Source organism: Haemaphysalis longicornis, unplaced genomic scaffold (assembly GCF_048455015.1).
Source record: "Haemaphysalis longicornis isolate Haplotype H1 unplaced genomic scaffold, Haemaphysalis longicornis Haplotype H1 scaffold_12, whole genome shotgun sequence".
Classification (NCBI taxonomy): Eukaryota; Metazoa; Arthropoda; class Arachnida; order Ixodida; family Ixodidae; genus Haemaphysalis; species Haemaphysalis longicornis.
The window spans coordinates 107,157,171-107,179,008 of NW_027526225.1; the positions used below are offsets into that span (position 1 = coordinate 107,157,171).

The 21,838-nt window shown below is 48.0% G+C and overlaps 1 protein-coding gene across 17 annotated transcripts in view; it reads left to right on the forward strand.

Moving 5' to 3' along the window:
• The window catches only part of LOC144163204 (uncharacterized), a 1,050,610-nt gene that overhangs the window by 332,447 nt on the left and 696,325 nt on the right, over window positions 1–21,838 (forward strand). For 8 of the 17 annotated variants that reach the window (XM_077694044.1, XM_077694046.1, XM_077694045.1 and 5 more), the window contains exon 2: window positions 11,856–11,911. The exons of 5 other annotated variants lie outside the window; for them this stretch is intronic. The gene's annotated coding sequence lies outside the window, so the exon portion shown is untranslated. Of the gene's footprint in view, window positions 1–6,881; window positions 7,024–11,855; window positions 11,912–21,838 lie in introns of those variants that run through there. 4 more of the 17 variants (XM_077694051.1, XM_077694058.1, XM_077694059.1 and 1 more) reach the window with 3 other exon arrangements.

A 21,838-nucleotide genomic window follows, 5' to 3' on the forward strand; every position in this document is an offset into this window, starting at 1 on the left:
CTCGTGCATTTCTGCGCCATTTTGAACGCGTTCTTTTCCTTCTTCGGCAGCCACTTTTTTAAATGCAGAGCATTTCTTTAACTCACATGTAGCGTCCGATGTCCGTCCGCAACAGCTCAGCGCGCAGGCGCGCCCTCTCCCCCACTCCTCCTCTCCCGCATCACGCTACCCTCCTCGCTCTCAACAACAGGTCCGCACCCCTCCCCCTACACTATATAAAAAATAATACTTACCGGCGCCAGGTTTCGATCCCACGACTCTGCGGGCGGAACGCAAGGTACATGGTGCTCTACCCACTGCGCCACAAAGCCGACACAGAATGGAAGGCTACGAACGCGCCTTATATCCTTGACTCATTCAAACTACGTCAAGAAGCTGCTGATACAACGCATTCACTACCTGTGGGCGGAACGCGAGGTACATGCTGCTCTTCCCACTGCGCCACAAAACCGACACAGAACCAACACCAACACCACGGAACCCCACTATGCTCTGCATTTACACGTGTCCCTCGCGCGGGGGCATGCGACGGAGGATTTTTTTTTTCGCTAGCTATCGTAAACACCAACCAAAGGAGAATTCGTACTTAAATGAACGCGGGGACTGCCGGTTAAGTACATCTATTTTGCCTGAAATATATCTGCACATTTCTTTACGCTAAATATCGGGTACATGTATGACCAGTGCCGGCGGTTCCTGGAGCTTCGAACGGTTCTGGCTACGTGAACCTGTTAAAAGGAGGGTGACGCCGTCCAGTTGACACATAACCTGTTCTTCAAGTATCCTCGTAGCATTTGGACGGAACGATGAATCGAAGGAGAAACGGGTACATTTTCGAAGCCTCTGTTTGGGTGCGTCATGCCGCGTAACTTCCGTGACTAGGTAGCCTGACACCTGACGATCTACGATGAGGCCGGGCCACTAAAGTTGATTGATTGTATGGTTTAACGCGCCTACGCAACGCAGGCGATGAGGCGCGCCGTAGTGGAGGGCTCCGGATTAATTTTGACCATCTGGGGCCATCTTTAAATCTTTAACGTGCGTTGAAATCTCGTACACACTGGCGTTTTCGCTTTTAACCTCCATTAGAAAAGCGGCCGCCACAGCCAGGCCACTAAAGTGCTCCCTACTTAAAATTCCGAGGCCACCTAAGTAGTCCTTGTAATGTCATGGTTGCAAAGGCATTAGCGTGAAATTGCCAAACGGACACGGGCTATTCAATGTGGGCGCAACCTTGGCACGCTGGCTCTCTGGGGACTGTGGCTCCGCTGAGTGAGTAAGTGCTGTGAGTTCAAAGCTCCGCGCGGGGTAATTGCATAAATAATTTGTCAAATTTATTCAACGAACAAATAAAAATTAATCATTAAATAAATAAACGAATAAGGTCGTATAAAACTACTTTACTTGTATCAAGCTAAACCAGTCATTGGTAATTAACTTTACGGGAATACAAAATTCGTCATTGTGGTCATCTTCAAAATGTAGCAGCCTGCAGGGTAGCCCGTATACTCTGAGGGGGACTGGCGAAGCTTTGATATCTCAGTTGTTCGAGTCAATAAGCTCCTACAGGCAATTTAAAACGGCCATAAGTATAATTATTCGTTAACACTTCATTAAATAGTTATAAAACTAAACCAATCAATTGAGAAGCAAAATAACTTCAGCTGATGTAGGGTAATAGATGTTACCCTGTAGGGCCATCCCTGAAACGTCTTCGGAGAGAAGCCTATATGCAACCTTGGGGATTGGCCAAACGTAGACTTCGACGGGTTGTTGTTTACCTCCTGTGGGGCTGATAATACAGGTTAATTCAGTCAATCGAGAACAGTCAGATGTTTCAATAAATAAAAAAATGAATCAGTTTATCAATAAACAATAAATTTTGCTGACCTTGTACGAAGAGTTTTGTAGAGGGGTCATTGCTCAATTCATAGGCCAGACATTTCACGCAGGGATGGCGAAAATAAATGGACCCTGTGCCACTTTTCCTGTGCCAATTTTTTGTTTCCTGCTTTCTGCATTTATATTGCTGATATGGCGACAAACACTTGTCCTTCGTATCTAAGTGCAAAACAATTCACTCAACGTCTGGTTAGCAAGTATTGTTTGCAATAGGTCGAGAGGCTGCCATGGTAATCTGAAATACCCTTTCGGTATGAGCGTGTTGTCCTTGGAGGTTTGCTTACAGTGGCGTGCAAACTCGACGTTTAAATTGGCTTATCATTTTCCTGAGGAAATGCTGTCGATACGGATATTGAATTCCTCGCTTATGCAGGAACAAGAATGCTCGGGGAGAGGACTACCACGGGGTTCGCACACACAACAAACTCCAAAATAGGCTGCGTAAGCACTCAAGTATAGAAGACTCCCCTCAGGAAAGAAGTCTCCGCAGAAAACAATTTAGTCGGCCCTACCTAAGAGGATTTGAAAAGCGATCTGGAGGAGTAAAACACTTGACGTCGGAGAATTTCTCCGTTGGATCGGTTCGTTCCAAGCAACGAACCGAAGCCTAGCGAATAAAAACGCTGATAGCGCTGTTTCAAAAAAATCACTTTGCTTTTCAGATCTTCCTGGAAAAGAAACTGGCTGGGCAAATTTGAGTTCAGTAGTGGGTTGAGTAATGTATATCATCAACATAGTCAGCCTACTCAGGTCCACTGCAGGACGAAGGCCTCTCCCATTAACTTCCAACCGCTCCTGTACTGCGCTGCTCGAGTCTACAGTTTACCCCCGTATTTCTTTATTCCATCCCTCCATCGGGATAAATACCTTCCCCTTCTTCTGGACCCAACTCTTGGTATCCACTCTGCAACCCTAATTGACCGCTGGCTGTCGGTTCGTCTCACTACAGGGCCAGCCCAAGGCCATTTCTTTTTCTTTATTTGAACTATGATATCTTCTACTCTTGTTTGTTCTGAGATCCAGGTAACTCGTTTCCTGTCCGCGAGTGTTATTCATAACCTCAATAGTTCAATTCCTGATTGAGCCGACCTAAGTTTGCTTTCCATTTGTTTAGAAAGGCTCCAAGATTCACCTTCGTGTGTCATCATCGGCAGTGTGCACTGGTTGTTTACTTTTCTTTTGAGTTACAGAGGCAGCTTTCTTTTCATTATTTGCAAGCGCTTGCTGACTGCTCTCCAACCGATACCTATTCTGCGCCGGATTTCCCTCTCGTGGTTGGGGGTCAGCACTAACCATCTGTCCGAGTCAGTTATATTATGTTACTTCTCCTAGCGTTTCGTTTCCTAAGCTGAAGAGGATGTTTTTGGCATGCTTATTCCTATTTACTTTAGATTTAGTCTTAGTTATTTTTAGCGCCATGGCCGTGCTTTCTGATTGTAGTTCCTCGAGCATTGTTTGCATGTGTTCTGCGTTGCCACTCGGCAAGAGTGTCTTCCGCAAACCTCAAATGGCTCAAGTATTGCCCGTTTATCCTTATTACTATGATTTTCAGTCTAGCTTTCAAAATACCCCCTACATACGTGCTGTGAATAGTTTTGGAGATCGTATCTCTCTGTTTTACTCCCTCTTCGTTTGGAAATTTATCACTTTGCTTGTGAAGGTTATCCTGCCCCGCATCCCTTAGATACGTCTTGTAGAAGTCTTATGTAGGTTTCTTCTATTGCCTGGTCTTTTAGTGCTTTGAAAACGGCTGTGGTGTGTACGGTATCAAACGCTTCCGCGTATTTTTAAAGAGTATAGATTATAAGTCTATAATTTATAGCCACACGATCTACCTATAATCCTATAACCCTTCAATTCGAGGAATATTCATCGGAAAGGAAGAAAACTTGCACTGGCCCCTTCCCACTGACAAGAAACCGACTGCGAAGTCTTTACTGTAACTGGCGGTAATGACAAGCTAGCCGCCGCAATACTGGCTGGCCAGGGTGTCTTCCCCCTGTTCACAGAAAATCATGGTGTAGTAATGAGATAAGGAGTGTGGGAGCACTCCCAGGTCATGGTGTAGATTGGGCAGGGTTCGGCGCAGAATTTCATTGTGGCGGAGTATGACGTACCCTTTTTTCTGCACAGGCTAGAGAAAAATGAATGTGGGTGGATTGTAAACTAATTTTATTACCTTTTGACCCATCGTCTTCAATTCCCGCCTAACGACTGGGATATTTGCCGTTAGCATGTCCCCTTCTCAAGCCAGCTTTGACCAGGATTGTACGCTTGCAGTGGTTGTTGTTGTTACCACTTCCGTTCACTGCGTACCATAGGTGAGACGCGCTTACTTGTATAAAACGAAACAGCGTATGACATACTACCTGATACAATGATGCCCACCCCTTCAGGTATCCTCCAACGCTACCGTCCTCCCTCGCTCCCCAAATGCGGAATCGCCCTCACATCGCGCACGGGGCACTAGCGTCGACCAGTTCGCCACGCAGTCTGCTAAAGTGCCGGTGGGTTCACGTTCCCCACGACTGCAAACGTTATATCAACCAGCGTTCGACTGGCACCCGAACCTCGGTTCGTTTTTCATCTGTCATCCTATATATGACGGGCTACGTCCTAACAGCGGAAACGCCGGACACGAGCGAGACCTTCTCGCTGCTCATCGGCGCGGTCACCCGAATAGCGGAAGCGTATCCCATGCCCCTCGCGTTTTGTGTGTGCCTGTTAAGCCCCTGGGCACGATCTCTACGTGCGCTTGCGGAAAACCCCTGCACTCGCGTCACCGCGCCGGGATACCTGTCTATGTCTTTTTTTTTTTTTTGCTTTTAATTTATGGGAATAAGGCAGACTTCGCGGGCGAAAATGACAGCTCAAGGCTAACACGATTGTTTGGTGTGTAGGTTTCTAAGGACATATTTTAGTTTATGAAATAAATGCCTGTCCAAAATGTAAAGTCCTTTCATGCAAAGTACCACTGTAAAGAAGCGAGTTATTGGCCCTGATCTTGCGAACTTGTTCGCTTTCGCTCGCCGGTTGCTTCCTTAGCCCAAAATTGTGAAGAGTAGACTTGTAGCCTTAACGTAAACAATACACGACTCATATATGGCGTAGTTTAAATTAAGATTGACGGAACCCCAGCGCCTTGGCGGCATCCCTAAAAAATCATCACACACCAAGGAACGCTACCATTTAACCGGTAGAAACTAACTACATATAAGCAGAAAATTTCGTATATTTAAGCGGCAAAACTCCTTGCCGAAATCTCATACGTTTGTGGGCAGGAAATTTCAGCGCGTGTCTGACATCTCCAGGTGGTCAGACTGCGGTTGAGCCCTTAACTATGGCGCGGGTCAGAGCGCAGGTGTAGATCCACCGGGCCAAACTGGACTAAAATTTTAGGCTGACCATTACACGTGGATGCCGATGCATTCTAAGTTAAATAACTGAACAAATATCCCGCAGTGGTGTCAGTATTTGGTGCTATTATAACGGCAGACTATAAGCGCCACTCCTGTGCTTAATATGAGATTGATTGATTGTAGGGTTTAACGCGCCGACGCAACGCAGGCGATGAGGCGCGCCGTAGTGGAGGGCTCCGGATTAATTTTGACCACCTGGGGATCTTTAACGTGCGCCGAAATCTCGTACACACGGGCGTTTTTGCTTTTCGCCTCCATCAGAAAAGCGGCCACCGCGACCGGGAATCGAACCCGCGACCTCGTGCTCAGCAGCGCAACGCCTTAGCCACTGAGCTACCGCGGCGGTTTGCTTAATATGAGCTGTATCGATCAATTGCGCAGACAAGAGGCTCTTTTCCAAATGTTAGTGCATCCAAAGCGATTCGTCGAAAAGTATTCGAAAGTGGACCGTGGCGAGCGCAATTTATCTCTATTATTTGCCTGCTGAAAGCAGTTCTGAGCAGCTCCAAAGCAGCTCCATATTTTATTTGCGGGAGCAGTTCCGCATTGGCTCCGCCCACCCTTCCCGGGACTGCTCAATGGTATTTATTTTGCATTAGGCAGCAGCTCAAATCTATCCCAATTGGTCTCGCTGCTCGGCAGGAGCAGCTAGCAGACGACAGAAAAGCGAGCAGACGACAGAGCAGACTCGCGATCTCGTTGGCGTTCTCGCCCGTTCTCGCTTCTCGCACCAGTTGATCGTCTGCTCAGAACGAGAATGGCGGGCTTGTCTGGTGTTGCTTCGCAGTTTGCGGTTATAAACCGCGTTCAGACCGCGGCGCATACGTTGTTCGACGAAGACGGGGAACCGGTGTTTTACGGAGGGCACCTGGTTTTCGCGTCTCACGTTAGGTCGATGTATAAAAATGGTGACGTTTAGACGCTGTCATGAATTGTTTGAATGAATGCTCGCTCAAGAAAATGCGATGGCCTTTTGAATCGGCTCCTGTCCGCGCGTGTGAATTTCGCCGCAGGATGCTTCACCGTTCCGCCGTGGTCACCATGGGAGTCGATTATATCCAAAGTTGCCGATAGGGCGCCGGCTATGGGAGGTAACAGTTCGTTTCAACCTGTTGGTACACGCCTCACAGAATTTTTTCAGCCACAATCAGAACACCAATCACAAGAGCTTCTCGTCTGCCTCTATGACGGAGGCCTCAAAAGACGCCTAAAGTGCACTTTTGGTTGCGTTGACAACGTTCTCAATGCAACCGGGAAGTTTTGTGGCTACTTTCACAGACGTTTTAAAATTATTACCTGTAATTTGTCACAAAATAGCCATAACTGCGCGTTATTGTGCGACTAGGCAGTGCGCCGACATGAGCAGACGATCAACTGCTGGCCCGCATATCGAAATGCTTGCTAACCACCCGCGATAAGGTGTGGCACGCCGTGATTTGACCGAATTCGCATCCGAGCGCGCTGCCGATGCATCGGCCCAAACACGCTATCTGCAGAGCCGAAATGCTTCGTCACTTCCGTCTAGACGTTCGAGCGCGCCTTTATCAGAGTTCAATTTATTACGGCTGGTCGTCTGGCAGAGTGCACCTTCTCGGACGCTCTATTACGAGCGCGTGCCTACCTCCGCTTCAAGTCGGCTAGGCCTGTCGGCTCGAATACACCTGCTCCTGGTGCTTCGGCGTTGGTCGCTGCACGAGATTGGGTAAGTGTCAAGCTTTGCGTGTACTTGAACATCAGTACTCAGTGGCTGTTCGGTGACTGAATATCACCCGGGTGCTGTTGCTCGCACCGTGTTTGCCTCATTATGACGTCTTCCCGTGACGCCCTCGTCACATTGTTGCCGCAATTGTTGTCTTCGCAATATTTTAAAGCGGGTATGCGATTTGACGTCAACCGCATTACGGGAAATTGCGTTTCTCACGTCCTTAGCTTACCATATATGCCGGTTGCACCTGTAGTCTGAACACCGTGTAAAAGTCCTTCTGTAAAAATCGGTTAGCTTGACGACAGGGTATGGTAAAGTTCCCGTAACAGTCATGCTACGCACTTTTAAAAGGAAAAATTTCAGAAGGTCATGTGAGCACGTAACGCTAACTGTACATCGATGGTTCATACGGTTGTGTTTTTTTTTTTGTTCCTCCTCCTGCATAGTACTTCGGACGGGAGAAAATACTCGGCTTGAAGTTCTGTGTTTTTTCTGTTCCGCACAATTCGGGCTCCGATACACTGCAAGAGAGAACTAGATTCTGATAGTTCTTTCCAGAACATATAGGCTCCTTACTGGTGAAATTTTCTTCAAGGAACCGTCGAGCTGGCGCGAACAAACACACACGCCTTTGGAAATACTATGTCAATGAATTACGAGACAAAGGTAATTGTTATTGTTCAATAGATATTTTACTCGCGATTGTTTCGTTAAGCAGAAGTTTTGCTGTGATAAAGAAAATTGACGAAAAACAAAACGCGTTGTGAGGGGCTTCAAAGATCGAAGAGGGAGGTAGCGGATGTGAATCATAATTCCAGGCCATTCGGGCCTTGCCGGGAACAAGGCAGCTCACGCTGCCGCCGCGATCTGCACATAAAAGTTTCGTGTCAGTGCTCCTTTAAGGCAAGATGCCACGAGCGGCCCGGGCTCCACAATCCCCTATCTAACCCCCCCTCGATCCTACATTCAATGCCATCCTATCCCAGTACCTGCACTCAAGAAGGATCTATCCCCCGCCCCAGCCTACTCTCAGGCACCAACAGTCTCTTACCTGGCGCCGGCTACAGACCGGTACTTACTTTAACCACACGGTTCTCTCCCACACTTCTCCATCACCCTTCCAACACGACTTCCGCACTTGCAACATCCCTCTAACTACCTACCGCTTGGTGCACTCGTGCCCACACAACCCTAAACCTCTCCCCAACCCATCACATGAGCAGTGGGAGTCAGCGCTGACCAGCTCGGCCCTGGAGCACCAACAAGCTCTGGTCGACTGCGCACTGAAATTTTCGCGGGCTCGCGGCCTTCTGGACTTGGGGGGGATGACCGCTTTCGCTCCTACTCCTTTCCCTTTAAGATAAATGAGCGTTTATCTCTCTTGTAATTATGTATAGATACCCGGATGAAGTTGATGTGCTTTTTATCTGTTGAAGGAGGAAAACAAAACGCCTTATGTTCGAGATTTTCGGTCATATGAAGCAATCAGCTCGTCTAAAAAAATTCCAGTGGTCATTTTAACCACTGTAGAGAACGCTAGCATCAATTCATTCTCCCAAAGGCAAGAGTGCATGTTGATACGATACTGTGGTCACGCGATAGAATTGGTTACTACAATTCGTTGCGATGCTCAAAGGCATGTGATACGATAGTCGGTTTGTGGTCATTTGAAATGAAGCGTCACGCATTTTTATGGGCTGAAAACGCCTAGAATACCCGCCACGTTGGCTCAGTTGCTAAAGCATCGTGCTGCTGAGCACGAGAACGCGGGTTCGATTCCCGGCAGCGGCGGCCGCTTTTCTGATGAAGGCGAAAAGCAAAAATGCCCGTGTGAACGATATTTCGGCGTACGTTAACGATACTCAGGTGGTCAAAATGAATCCGGAGCCCTCCACTACGCGTGCCTCATCACCTGTGTAGCGTCGTCGCGTTAAACATCACAATCAATCAAAACGCCTAGGAGAGGCTCCTCGTAACGACCAGGAGTTCTAAAGGTGGGCTGAAAAGATCAAGGTTTTTACTTGTACGCGCCCTGCACTCCCCATTTCTTCGCCGTGGAAAAAGGCAAAATCGTTTTGTTTCAGTGCTCATTTTCGAGCCGTAATGGTCGAGCCATTAAATCACAAAGAAGTAAGATCCAAGTTCTGTTCTATAAATAACTTTCCACTGTTTTACGTCGAATTCAGACGTTTTATTCGTTGAAAGGGAGACCTACCAATCCGTGTTGCACAAATAGTAATTACTTCCGAAGCAAGCGAATATTAATATCGAAAACAGGCGCTGATTGCATAGCCGACCTCTCCCAGTGGAATATTGTGTGACAAAAATGTCACTGTGTCACTAGAATAAGGTAACTTTTCGGTGAAAAACTCATTTTCTTTTTCATTCAGCGTGCTCGGAAGGTTTATTTATGTATGTATTTATTTATTTATTTGCACGGTCAGTGTTTAGTCATGAATCTGTCACTGGCTGCTTGGAAGGGGTGACGAACACATGCTAAAGAAGACGTGTTTAGGTCGTTGTAGGAACAACCAGCAGAAATCGATATTAAAGTCAGTCAGCCGTGGTTAATACGCCGAATTTCATCCAAAAAACGGTGTTCGCGGATCAGAAAACAACGTCTCCATTTCCGAGGTTTACCATATGCGTCACTCCCTTAATCACCAGGTATCTTTCCCGCTCTCCCTTGAACCCCGAAGGCGTAAAAGGGCAGCGGAGAAGGAATAAAAAAAAAAGGAAGAAGTGCACCAATTTCGACGAACTGCCGCGTGCACGCTATAACAGTGTGACCCGAGTAATGTCTGCGGCACTGCTACGAGCGTCGTCTCCGGGTCGGATCGTTCATGCTCGGTGACGTTGCGTCACCCAGAGACACTTAGCCGACTGGCACTATCAACTCGAAGTCGTGACGTGTCGCTCCTTTCAGACGCCTATGAAACCGCGACAGAAGGGGAACTAAGAGATCCGAGCATACGTGTTTCTTAAGCGGGGGACACATAAGCGGATAGGGAGGCGTATCCGCACGCGTCTTCGCACTATGGAAGCCTGTACGGCGGCGGCCAGGAGCACGCATGAAGGCTACAGGACCGGTTTCGGAGAAGGGGAAAACGCGCGCGGACGCGTCGCTCTCCGCACGTGTGTTCCCCTCTTTAGCCGCTCAGCCGAGCGACAAATGCGTACGTCAACCACGTCGAAGTCCGTTTTCTTCGGCGCCTTTATTGAACGCCGTGTCGGCGCTCCTTCCTGAAAACGTTGCCGGATATCGAAGGCGCGGGCCTCCGTAGATGCATGTTTCTTTTTTACTTCTCAATCCGTGCAAGTCATGCAGTGCTGCAAACAAGAATTCTTTAAGAGGCTGCTCTTAAAGAACGAATTGAACGCACGAGAGACGCCGCTTGACAAGTGTAGGTCGAATTTTCAGGGGACCTTTTTTGGTACTCATCACACACCCACTGTTCCAGCTCTTCACCGCTTAAGCCTTAGCGCTTCCCCAGTTCGTTAGCTTTGCCGTGTCCATTATGAATTCCTTTCGGGGTATACCAAACGAACTAGCCTCGTTCTGTCGCGGACGCCAGATATGTCAGGTTCGGGACAATCTCCTCCATCAGGAGGCTCCAGGTGCAAAAACGTCGAGTTCTCTCGCGAATTTCTCTACCCCTATGTAGCAAATCTTTTCCAGGGGAATTTTAAATTGAGAGCACCACACCTGTATCCCTCACCACGCGCGTTAGGGACACACGGACGATTACCATTTGGTGTAACTTGTTTAGTAAGGGCTGCTGTATTCATATACATGCCCGTGTGAACACCCGCTAGTCCGGGTGTAATGACACCTGGCAAGTGTAAATAACAGTGTGCTAGGCTTATGAGGCGCAAGGCCACTTTACCGTATGAAAGACAGAATACGTAGAAATGTAAAAGAGAAACCACCCGCGTCGGAAAAAAATATCACAGAGATTGTTGTTCCAGCTGTGCCTTACATTGTGTCAAACGCTTGAACAAAGACTAATAACTGTGAAGGCCGGGAGGCGTAGTGTGCACAATCCATTCTGAAAAAATCTACAGAAATTAGAGAATTATCTACAGCTATTAGAGGGGAGCATTCTTATGCCGCTTGTCCTTAGTGTGAGTTTTTTACAGCCAATGTTTTTGATTTTTCTGAATCCCGTCCGACCAATATTCTCCAATTACGTTAATATAATTATTAGAAGTTGAACATTCGCGTAATCTGCACTATTGTGGAAATGCAGGGCGTTACATGGTCCTGGCCGGGGGGGGGGGGGGGGGGGGGGGGGGGGTTGGGAGGGGAGGGGGGGGGGAGAGAGAAAGGGTACTCGGCAAACAATACTACGCATTAAAAGCGCATAAAAAATGGGCGCCGAAAGTTTGAAAACGTGTCCGCTGTCGACTAAGCACGCTGTCGACCTCAAGCATAGGGCGTGAAGGACACAGAGGGGAAGTCGGCGTAATTATTATCCGGTTTAGATCTCGCGTCAAAAAAAAAAAAGGTGGTCCTAAACTAGCCTTGTGGGTAAAAATAAGGGCATCTAGTCTTTCATGTGTCAGGAGGGACGTTTAAAGGTGTAAACGTGAAGCCTGCGTTGGACAAAGAACGCCGGCAAGTTGGGCAACGGCAGATTTTATGGCTATCGGCTGAAAGCACTTGCTAATCAGAGCATCAGGCAAGGACCGGCTCACGGGTCTTACACTGCCGTCCATTCATCAAGCGTAGGTGGGTAGTTGTGCAATACGTGGGCTTATCTGAAAGTGAAAAAGAGACAAAATACCTTCAATGTCAGGGTTCCCTAATCTTCTATCCTGATATGCAGGACATTTTTGGTGTTGAAAGCGCATTGACAAGACCCAGAGAGCGGAAACTGGCCGGGTAAGCTTGCATATTTTTTTCTTTGTTACCAATAAAAAGAAGCACAGTAGAAAACAATTCCCACCAACGACAACTAATTCCACGTAGATACTTTGTCACGCTGGCCTCTCGTCCTGTCCGTTCTTTCTCTTGAGTGCTAGCGGAATATGTTTTTTTTTTATTGCCTAGTAACTTGCGTAGGTCAGAAAAATGCGGGTGGTTGCGTATTTGTTTTGAGGCCTTTATTGTGCTAGCCATCGACGTCGTTAACCTCCTCGGCCAGCATTGTAACACGATGGGTGGACGCTAGAGAAGTAGAACCTGCAAAGGAGAATCCAGCTGAAGAAAGCGAACGCATGCTTGTTTCGTTGTTGCCGTGTTGTCTTGGTCGCGTCTAGCCCCGTGATCATACTCGCAATATTCCACTTCCCGAGCCCTCCTGTGCTTCCCTGTGGGATCTAGAGCAGTCGTTTCGTAACTCCGATGGTGACTGATTAATAGTGGAAAAGCTGCCGAAACAACGCTCGCAAAGTTATTCGGGCAAGCGAACTGCGGGGAACGAGTCTGGAATGCTATTTTTGGCGCTTTTGACGGCGGACGCTGCATATTCTGGCGAGAGAACGCTCAGTTGATCGTGAGAAAACTTCGTTTCTGCTTTGCCGCGACGCATGATGTCGGAGGCTTTGGGTCGAGATGGCTGTCATGAATGTTGGGCCGGACCGCGTAGAAAGTCACGAGCCTGTACTACGTTCTCGCAAATGCACACACCAACTATATTAACCCAACAATGTACAAAGCCGGCGTAGACATTGCAGCACACAGCCGGACTAGACGAAGAAACACAAAGGTGCGGATGACGGCGGACAAAGTCATGAAGGGAGTCGTATGCTCACAGACGGCGATCGCCGAGACGAGATGGTCTGGATGTGACGACTCGCGAGACGCAGTTCCCTGGCTGGCCACGGGGAGGTTACTGGAGTCGTTGTAGAGGTGTCTCGCTGGACAACCACGTGACGGTGGCCGATGGCTAGCGGCGGGATGGAAGGGCTTAGGCCTGCGCCACTGCGAGGCCTCGCTGCCCGCGCTCCACGTCACCGACACACCGCTCACTCTTGGGCAGGACCCCGGCTTCTCCCGGCGGCGTCCAGGGCTGTCGTCGGGCCTACACCGCGACGCACGGAAACTTGGAAGGAAGCGCCGGTGACGGACCTCGGGCCTACACTGCGAGGGCTCCGTCCTGCAGTCGTCTTGCCCGACCGCTTCCGAGGTCCTTCCTCGTCTTCTTCCCAATGCCGCTTTCTCTTGCGCAAACGTTACGCCACTGGTACCGGCGGATTCGCCACCACTCTGCACCGGCCCTTCACTACAATGGCATTGCAGGTGGCTTCCGGATTAGCTGACCGTGCGACCTGTAAGTGGATGACCCCACAGGCATTGGTTGACCACAGTGTGCCTGTGTGGATGACCACACAGGCACAAGCGGAAAATTTATACATAAGTGATGTTTACAGTGTTCCTTTATTAAAAAAAATTCTGGATGATTGATTTTTGCGATAGAAAAAGAAATACATCCGCTGCTGAAAATGAATTCCCTCTATTGCCTGCTATCGCTCGCTCCACATAGCTCCTGGTGGCATTTTAAGAAATCAAACGGCAACAGTAACAAAAGGTTCCAATTGATTGGTTCTACGTTCCGCTTAGAACGCCCGTAGAGTAGGGCAACATGCTTCTATAAACGTTGTAGTAGGGTGCCTTGATTCATGCGCGTCTCTGCCGTACAACAACGCCCGCATCTAGGCACCGTGCGTGGAAAAGTGGAACGCGGTAAATTTAAACTGACATGAGCAAACCTCTAGCGTATTTATCTTGGGAGGAGCGAGACGGGAGATGAACACATGAGTGGTGAGCGGAAAAGAGAAGGGAGGCATTTACTTGGCAGGGGCGCCACACCACTATCGTCATTCATCAACATTTGCAACAAAGGGAGCAGATACGTAGGTGGCCGATTTTTTGGTCTGTCTACTTTTCTAGATTTTCAAGGCTTACCTGCACGAACCACCAAGGCTATGCAACGCAAGCTCAAGTTTTTGCCGACCGAAGGAGCTAGCTTGTGCGTCGTGCTCATGCATTCCTTCCTTCCTTCCTCGCCCCCCGCGTATTGATTAAATTTCGCGCGCCTTAGCGACTGCCCGGGAGGCGTTAACACCTATTAGTTTTCCCGCTTGAAGCATGTGCCGGAGAGCTGCTGGCAGATGCTTTCGCCCGCCACTGCCACAGGCTGGGCTAATTAGTCGGGGTACGGCGTGTAAGTTTAGTTTAGTTTGTGGCTGCAGACGAGTTCATGCACATTACCACCGCTTCGGCTCCCCTAACTGGACGCTGGTCATTAGTACAATGACCCACTAAGAGCCTTTGTTGTTGTAGTTATCCTTCCCTAGAGAAAGTAACTGCTGCTGAGGCTCGCTGATGTCCGCTTGCTGCGTCTTTGGCATTACTCTCTTGACGTCGACGAGGTCTGGGTAAGTGAAGCCTGGACGAAACAAAAAAAATGTAAAGCCGTTCAACTCAATGTGAAAGCTGTCGGAAGTGCAGAGCAGTGATTCGCCATAATGGGCTGTAGCGCCGTTATGCGCTCACTCCTACCACTCAGGGCATTTCAAATTTCCCGCCCTTGCAGTGCTCGCGCGCACCCTGCCTGAAACTGCGACAGCGGGAGTTCTGTTCTTTTTGTACTTGCTTTTCCTCCTACACGTGCCGGCGTTGCACTGCCACGTTTTTTCGCTTACCATCGTAAAAACCAACCCAACGAGCGTTCCTAACTAAGTGAACGCGGGCGCTGCCGGTTAATTACGTATATTTTGCCTCAAATGTACATACAGTTTTCTTCGCGCTAAACAACGGGGAGATGTATAACAAGCGCAAGCGCTTCACGAGCTTCGAACGCTTGTGACTATATTAACCGCGTGGCTTTCGGAGCGCCTGGGTTACGCCACGACGACAGCCTCTACGACGGAACGCCGTGTGGCTCTACTTGGGTCCAGCAAGTGAGCTACGACGACAAGGCGCGGCCCTAATGTGCTCTGCACTTAAAAGGAGGCAAAACAGTTATGGTGTGATGCTGCAAAACCGGATGATGGGCTTATATTAAACGCATCTAAAGAAACGAGAGCCTAATGCGATTATGTGGTGTTTTTAAGCTACTTCAGGTTCGGGCAACGGCATCAAAGGTACGCTGGGTAGTCAGCGAGTCGAGAGCAAGCCGCTTGCCAGGGCTAGCCAAGTACTCGTTGCTAGAACGACATCTCGACCATGTCTAGCGCGGCGCAAATAAGCGCCACTTTACCTAGCACTTGGCCTAGCATGTGGCCTTCTTGGCCTAGCATTTTCCTCCTTCACAGTTTGCGGCACCGAGTTTTGAGCGTCGCCCGGTACGGTTGGAACTGCAGCTTACAAAACTCCGCTGTTAAAAGTATCCAGTATAGTTAGTCGCAGTGCTGCAAATAAGTGGCGCCTTCAGATTGTTCATGCAGCAGGTTCAACTGCCGGGCGATGTGGGAAACCAGGTGTTGAGGCTGGTTTGTTTAGGCGAACTAATACGAAGTAACTACTGGGCGGCGGTGCTCGGCCAGTTTTCGTGAGTGTGATTAATAATTAATTAACCTCTCTGGATTGATCCAAGTTCTTGATTTTTTCTTCGTTTCAACCAGCAATGCTCCATCTTCGGCTTGTGCGTACTAGAAAGATATGGGCTCACGAAGAAGATGGCACAGTGCATGCGGAAGAAAAACGTCAAGCAATAATTGCTTGGTAAGGGGAAAATAGACTACCTCGCGGTTAATCCTGAAAAACAATTTCAGTTATTACAGGTATGCTATTACAGTCGACTTACGTTGTGCCGCTACCCTCATCAAACGTACCACCAGCACCTCATTGCCGCTAAATCTGCTCGAACCATCCGGTCTAACTGCGTTTCTGCGTGTTTAGGCAGCCCTTGACAATGTCGATAATGGCCACCTTCATCACGGCCAGTCTTGGGCACGAGGTATCGGTAACTATAGTTACTTTTTTCTGTAACTTGTAGCTGTAACTCTGTTGCTTTTTTACAGAGTAACTGTAACGGGAAATACCGTTACAGTTACTTTCTTATTTAGAATACAATCCATGAGGTACACACATTAAAGGCCGACGTACAAATGGCGCTTGCTCCTTTTTCAAACTTTTTTCTCTCCACCTTTCACTTTTCCGCAACACCGCTGCTTTCGCAGTTTAGGAGAGAAGGTCGCTGCGAGGATGGATTATCTCTCCTGCAGAACACCGAGGTCGGAGGTCGGTCTTATAGGGGACGTATAAAATTTTTCTTTCGTCTTGAGGGAGCAAAAACAAACAAAAAAAACTGGAAAGTGGACCTCTGAAAATAGGGAAGCTCTCGGTGCCAACTTTGAGAAAAAACTAATCCTAAGGTATAGTTTTGCAAAAATATTCCCCAACATGAACGGTGCATAAGCAAAAGAGGTTGATGCAACAAAAAGAGTAGGGTGTTCGTTTTCGTGTTTTATGTTTATTTTTTTTTTTAAATTGGGGGGTAAAAATCGGGTGCTATTTTTCGAACTGATATTCGGGGAGAAATCGGGTGTTTTGGGGAAACCATTCCGAAATTCGGGTTTTTTTTTGGGGGGGGGGGTGGTTAAATTAATAGATGTACTAAGCTTATTTTAATACACTCAGTTTTTAGATGTTATCACGAACTTTTTAACTCTGACGCTTTAAAATTGGTGTTTATTTCAAGCTGGTAATCGTGGGGACTTCAGGGTTCTCTTTAAAATGCTCTCCGAAGTTTGACGTTTGTTTGGAAATGAATAAACAATGACAGTAAATAGCATTGATAACTTCTAGCCAATGAAACATTTCATTCACGAAGAGCTGGTCAACGATTTTTCCTTCATCCTTGTTTGCATACCTTATTGGGATCTGCTTGCGCAACTTGTCGGTATTCATTCGAGGCCTGTCTGATCACTGAACGTATCTCAACTGGGAGAAAATCTCTCGACATCACAGCTTTCGTTATCCATGCACAACAATGTCAGGGTAGCATTTTCCAGCCTGATGTTGCGGGTGATAGAGTCATTCTAATACTCAATGAGTTCGGAAGGTGCGTTTGCGCGCTTGTTTCCAGCAAGCACTGGTTGAGAACGGTGGAACGGCAGACCAGAATTGTGCAGATCAGCCGTTTGAAAAGGTCCATTGGGAGAGAAATCGGGTTTTACCCGAAAACGAACAACCATAAAAATGAGGCGTGCAGAACGATTGTTGGTGTTGGGCTGGAGTGCGCCCCTTCTAGATTCCCTTCGTCTGGGGTTATACCACGTGCACTTTTGACTACCCGCACTCCTTCGTACGTTCGTTAATGCTAAATGAACTATTTAAGTTATGATTTATTACTTAGCTTTATACGGTAACGAAAAAGTAACGACGTTGCTTTTCCACAATAACTGTAACTGTAGCAAGTTACTTTTTCAAAAATCTGTTGCTGTAACTGTAACAGAGTTACTTTTTTGGCTTCGGTATCTGTAACTCTAACACTGTTACGTTTTTGCTGGTAACGTGTCTATGACTATTCACGGCTAATTCCCACGCTCGAATACATCGCCTGCGGACCTGCTGCCCGTTGTCTGCGTACATGTGACTTTTCGTCTATCCTTCTTCGAAAGAGAATACGACTTAAAAATGCCAAATTCGTTACACGAAGAGTGGTGTAAAATGAAGTCGAACGAAACGCCAGGTGGCACAGACAACGTTCACAGAAACGCTGGTTTCTTCACGTAGTAAAAGTTCGTGTGATCGGTACGGACAATGCGCTGATTCGCTTACGTGTACTGGAATCGAAGTATGCGACATCCCTGTACAAGAAAAATAGGCATAAAATGAAACGCTGAGAGAGAGAGAGAGAGAGAGAGAGAGAGAGAGAGAGAGAGAGAGAGAGAGAGAGAGAGGAGGAGAGAGAGAGAGAGAGAGAGGAGAGAGAGAGAGAGTAGAGAGAGAGAGAGAGAGAGGAGAGGAGAGAGAGGAGAGAGAGAGAGAGAGAGAGAGAGAGAAGAGAGAGAGAGAGAGAGAGACTCAACAATTCCTGTTGAGGCTGCTTATAATAGCAGAGTAAATTCGTCTAGAATGCGACTCCACATGCATTAAAACTAGGTTGCTCGACGCTGGGTCACGGCTTCCCTTTATGCCTCGTGCGTCGATGCCCGGTGATATGGCGACGCTCGTACAGAGTAGGGCTGGGTGTGCCCTGCTCTTCAAATACATGCCAGAAATCCCGCAGAGGCGCATGTGGAGCTAGGGCATTATTACGCGTTTCCCTCCGCGTTTTCGTTTGATTGTTCCATTTCTCCGTCGCTTTCTCGCAGCGCTAGTAAAAGTGCTTCCTGCTTTAATGCTTCCCTACGTTCGTTCCCTGGTCGGACCCAATCAGAATCTATAGTGGGGTCGCCTCGCTGTCCTCGAGGAAACGTGCCTCGGACACGCTCGGCAAAGCAATCTACCCTCGACGCGTGATGGGCTTCACGAGAAACTTTGTCGGCGGAACCAAAAGCAACCTCTTGTAGCCTCCTTAGAGTGCCATGGTTGTTTCGGCTGTAATTGTAGCGGAAACTGCTCCTCAAGACGAGGATGGCTCTAGTTTCTCGGGTCTTGCCTTACCACAGTCTGACCTGGCTTTCCCGGGAAAAAAATAATATCTTACCCTTTCTACACTCTCGCCGCTAAGGCAGGGGTGACACGGTATCAGTCTTGCATAGCTAAGCACTAACAATTTAGGTAAACGTCACGCATTTCTTTGACAACCGACATCTTCCAGTTGTACGTAAACCGCAAAACGTTCGTAGTGCCTGAAGTACGAACCTAATTTGTACATGTACCTGTAGATACGTTCATTTATTTCATTATGAACGCATTCATCATTATGAACATGTTCATCATGAACGTTATTCATCGATTTACCATAGGGCAAATTTTCGAATTATAGCAAGCAAGAAGAAAGAACATAAGTTTCTTCGTCGGATTTCAGCTAAACCTATTGAAACATGCGAGCAACCTAAAGCAGGCGCTCTGCCAAATAAGCTATCCTGGCGAAAGCACTGGCACATGCACATCGACAATTGTACAAACATCTTACACGTACTCCCTCCGTCATATGTGCCGCTCTATTCTGCTGAGTTCCTGCTTTCGCACTAAATTCTTCCGTGTTTTGGGGGGAAAAGTATTGTGATGCGTCCGTGTTTTGGGGGCAGGGTTCCACATAAACAGTCATGAAGTTTTTGATCTCGCCTTTGCGAGGGTTGCTCAACGCTAACGTTTAGTACCAACAGTGAAGTTTTATTACGCATGCGCGAGAATTCGAAGTGGCAAGAGCTGGCATGCGGCCCGACACTTTTTCTGTAATTTTTAGCAATGTAATCACCGTAAACAACTATTTGAGCGTTAGCTTCTTTTATTTTGACAGTAAAAAAACACGATCATACGTAGGCTGCGTGACAAGAAAAAAGTATAACAAACAATAGCTTTCTCATCCCTGCCTGCATTAGTTCCGTCCCCTAATCTTGCTGGTAACCCCGGGTAAATACCCAGCAGGCTGCGCTGGATGTTCCCAAGGGCACGCGTTGGTGCCTTCTTTTAGCAATTTCGACCTCTGCCTCAGCGACTGACTGATGCCTAACGTACGAGGCGCACGTTATACCTTTACTCAATACAGGCGCTAGATATCTCTTCGTACAACCCAGTGATTTACGGTTCTCGAAGACGCCTTCCTTGAATATCGTGGCTATGGAAAAAATAAAACCAATTTCATGTCTGTGAAATCTTCTGAAACAGCGGCACAGCGGCCACCTCCCGAAAAGGCGGGGTTCGCTCACAACGGTACTCACCGCGGAATGTACGTATAAGTTGACCCACGAAGATCTGGGTAGTTTATCGGTGCATATATAGGCAGGTGAACCTGCGCCACATGCCGACATCGCGCATCGATGGCCGTTGAGGTGGGTGGGGCCATCTGCCGGCCCAGCGTTGGTACCTTCGCCTGGTGTGAATGGAATCATTGCCAGACACCGCGAGCCCTCAAGCAGATATTCGCAAGAAAATATAAGTCCGACAAGCACTGAGAAGAAAGGCAATGATAACAATTCTGGGGAGTGCGCTGGCGGAGGTGAAAAAACAGAAAGCGAAAATAAGTGAGCACAAGGTTGTGCGTAGAAAAGACGCCGCTCGGCCGAACGTCAACCGGGCGTCGATGATTGGAAAGCCAACGATTTATGACTTCCTTTCGCCGCTACGGCACCGTGCCAGCAATATCTTGGGTGGACGGAGTATAAGAAGTGCCGAAAGATGGCGTGATGTATCGCCCACGGGGCCCGAATTCGCACCGCGCACATGGCGAACCATATACGTTCCGGCGTTATGCTCTTACCTTTTCTAGATAGATTTCATACAGGTGTGGAAGAAATCGTGATCTGTCGATGTATAAAAATGCCCCCTTCTCGTCTGTAACCTCCGTGGTGTACGTGGGTCCCTGCCCTATTTGTCTGTTTCTGGAGATGGTTCCGAGGAAACAGACACTGAGCAATATCGCTTGGTTATTCTGAAGTGCAGCCAAGCTGCACTGGATGCTCTTCAAACTGGCGACTCTCTCGTATATAAGCATGTAGGATTCTGACCGATAAAAAAGAACCCTTGTACTCCTTGCGGACTGCGTGGAATAAACTATGAAGAGAGAGAGAGAGAGAGAGAGAGAGAGAAATGGTGGGAGAGTGAGGCAGGATAGCAATTATATATGTTTGAACATTTTTTTAGTCATTTTCTCCCACCATATGCTTCTTAGCGGGAAAGTGGTTACTCGCAGTTGAGCCACTGTCGCCTTCTGTACCTGCATGGTCTGGTTGCGGATACGCGCTTTTTTACGGGGTAGTTGCAGATGAAGTGTGCTTGTTGCAGGACAGGTAGATTCCCTAGAATGGTTCGAGGGTGGCCAACAAAAACGTTAGTTCCATAGGTTGTCTCGTTGTACCGTGCGGTGCGCAAGCGACCACTCCTCTATTTTCCTACGCCTTTTATTTCCCTTACGCGCACAGGAATACTCGCTAATTTACGTTCGCGAGTGTGATCTTTGTCGATCACTTAAGGGGACATTTCAGGTTGAATAAATTATTTGTTTCACTGAAATATAGCCCCGTACACCAGGCATGAGCAGTTTCTTTGGGGACAAGCGATGCTTTGCTTGTTAAAATGAAGAGAAAACAAAAGTTTGTTTTATTCGAAGGATTAGGTGTTTCATAGTACCCCAAGGGCTTTCCCGGAAGCAAATGATGCTTTATTCACTGAGAAATAAGGCAATTTAAGCCAAAATTTTAAATCTCCCGCTAAATTGCACATTTTGTGACGTGAACAATGGCGTCATACGAGCCCGTCCATGAAACAGATACTTAGTATGTCGACTCGATATAGCACCCACACGCGGGAGTCAGACAAGAACCGGAACTCGTGCGGAAACCGAGACGGCGGCAGTTTTAAAAATACTAGTAAAACCTAGTGCACCCACAGCCGTAGTCATGGAACCTCCTGATCCGGACCACATAGCTCTCGCCGAGGAGCTCGGGCTTGCATTTAACAACCTTACACCACTTGAACGCTCAATGCTTCTAAGTGCACGAGCGGCAGGACTTGTGGGATACGCGGATAGACCATAAAGCGACCATTCCGCGATAGGCACAACAGACGAACGCACAGCCGCCGGCACCGCTGCCTCGTCAGCCCCGTCGCGACGGACGGATACAGACTGGTACGTATGTGCCGTATTTTTATTACGGTTAATAATAGTTCAATTTCAGTAGCAGTATCGCTTATGCCAGTTGGCCGGTGTCGTGTATGGAAAGCCGTTCCCGCGAGCTCTCTGCTCCGACC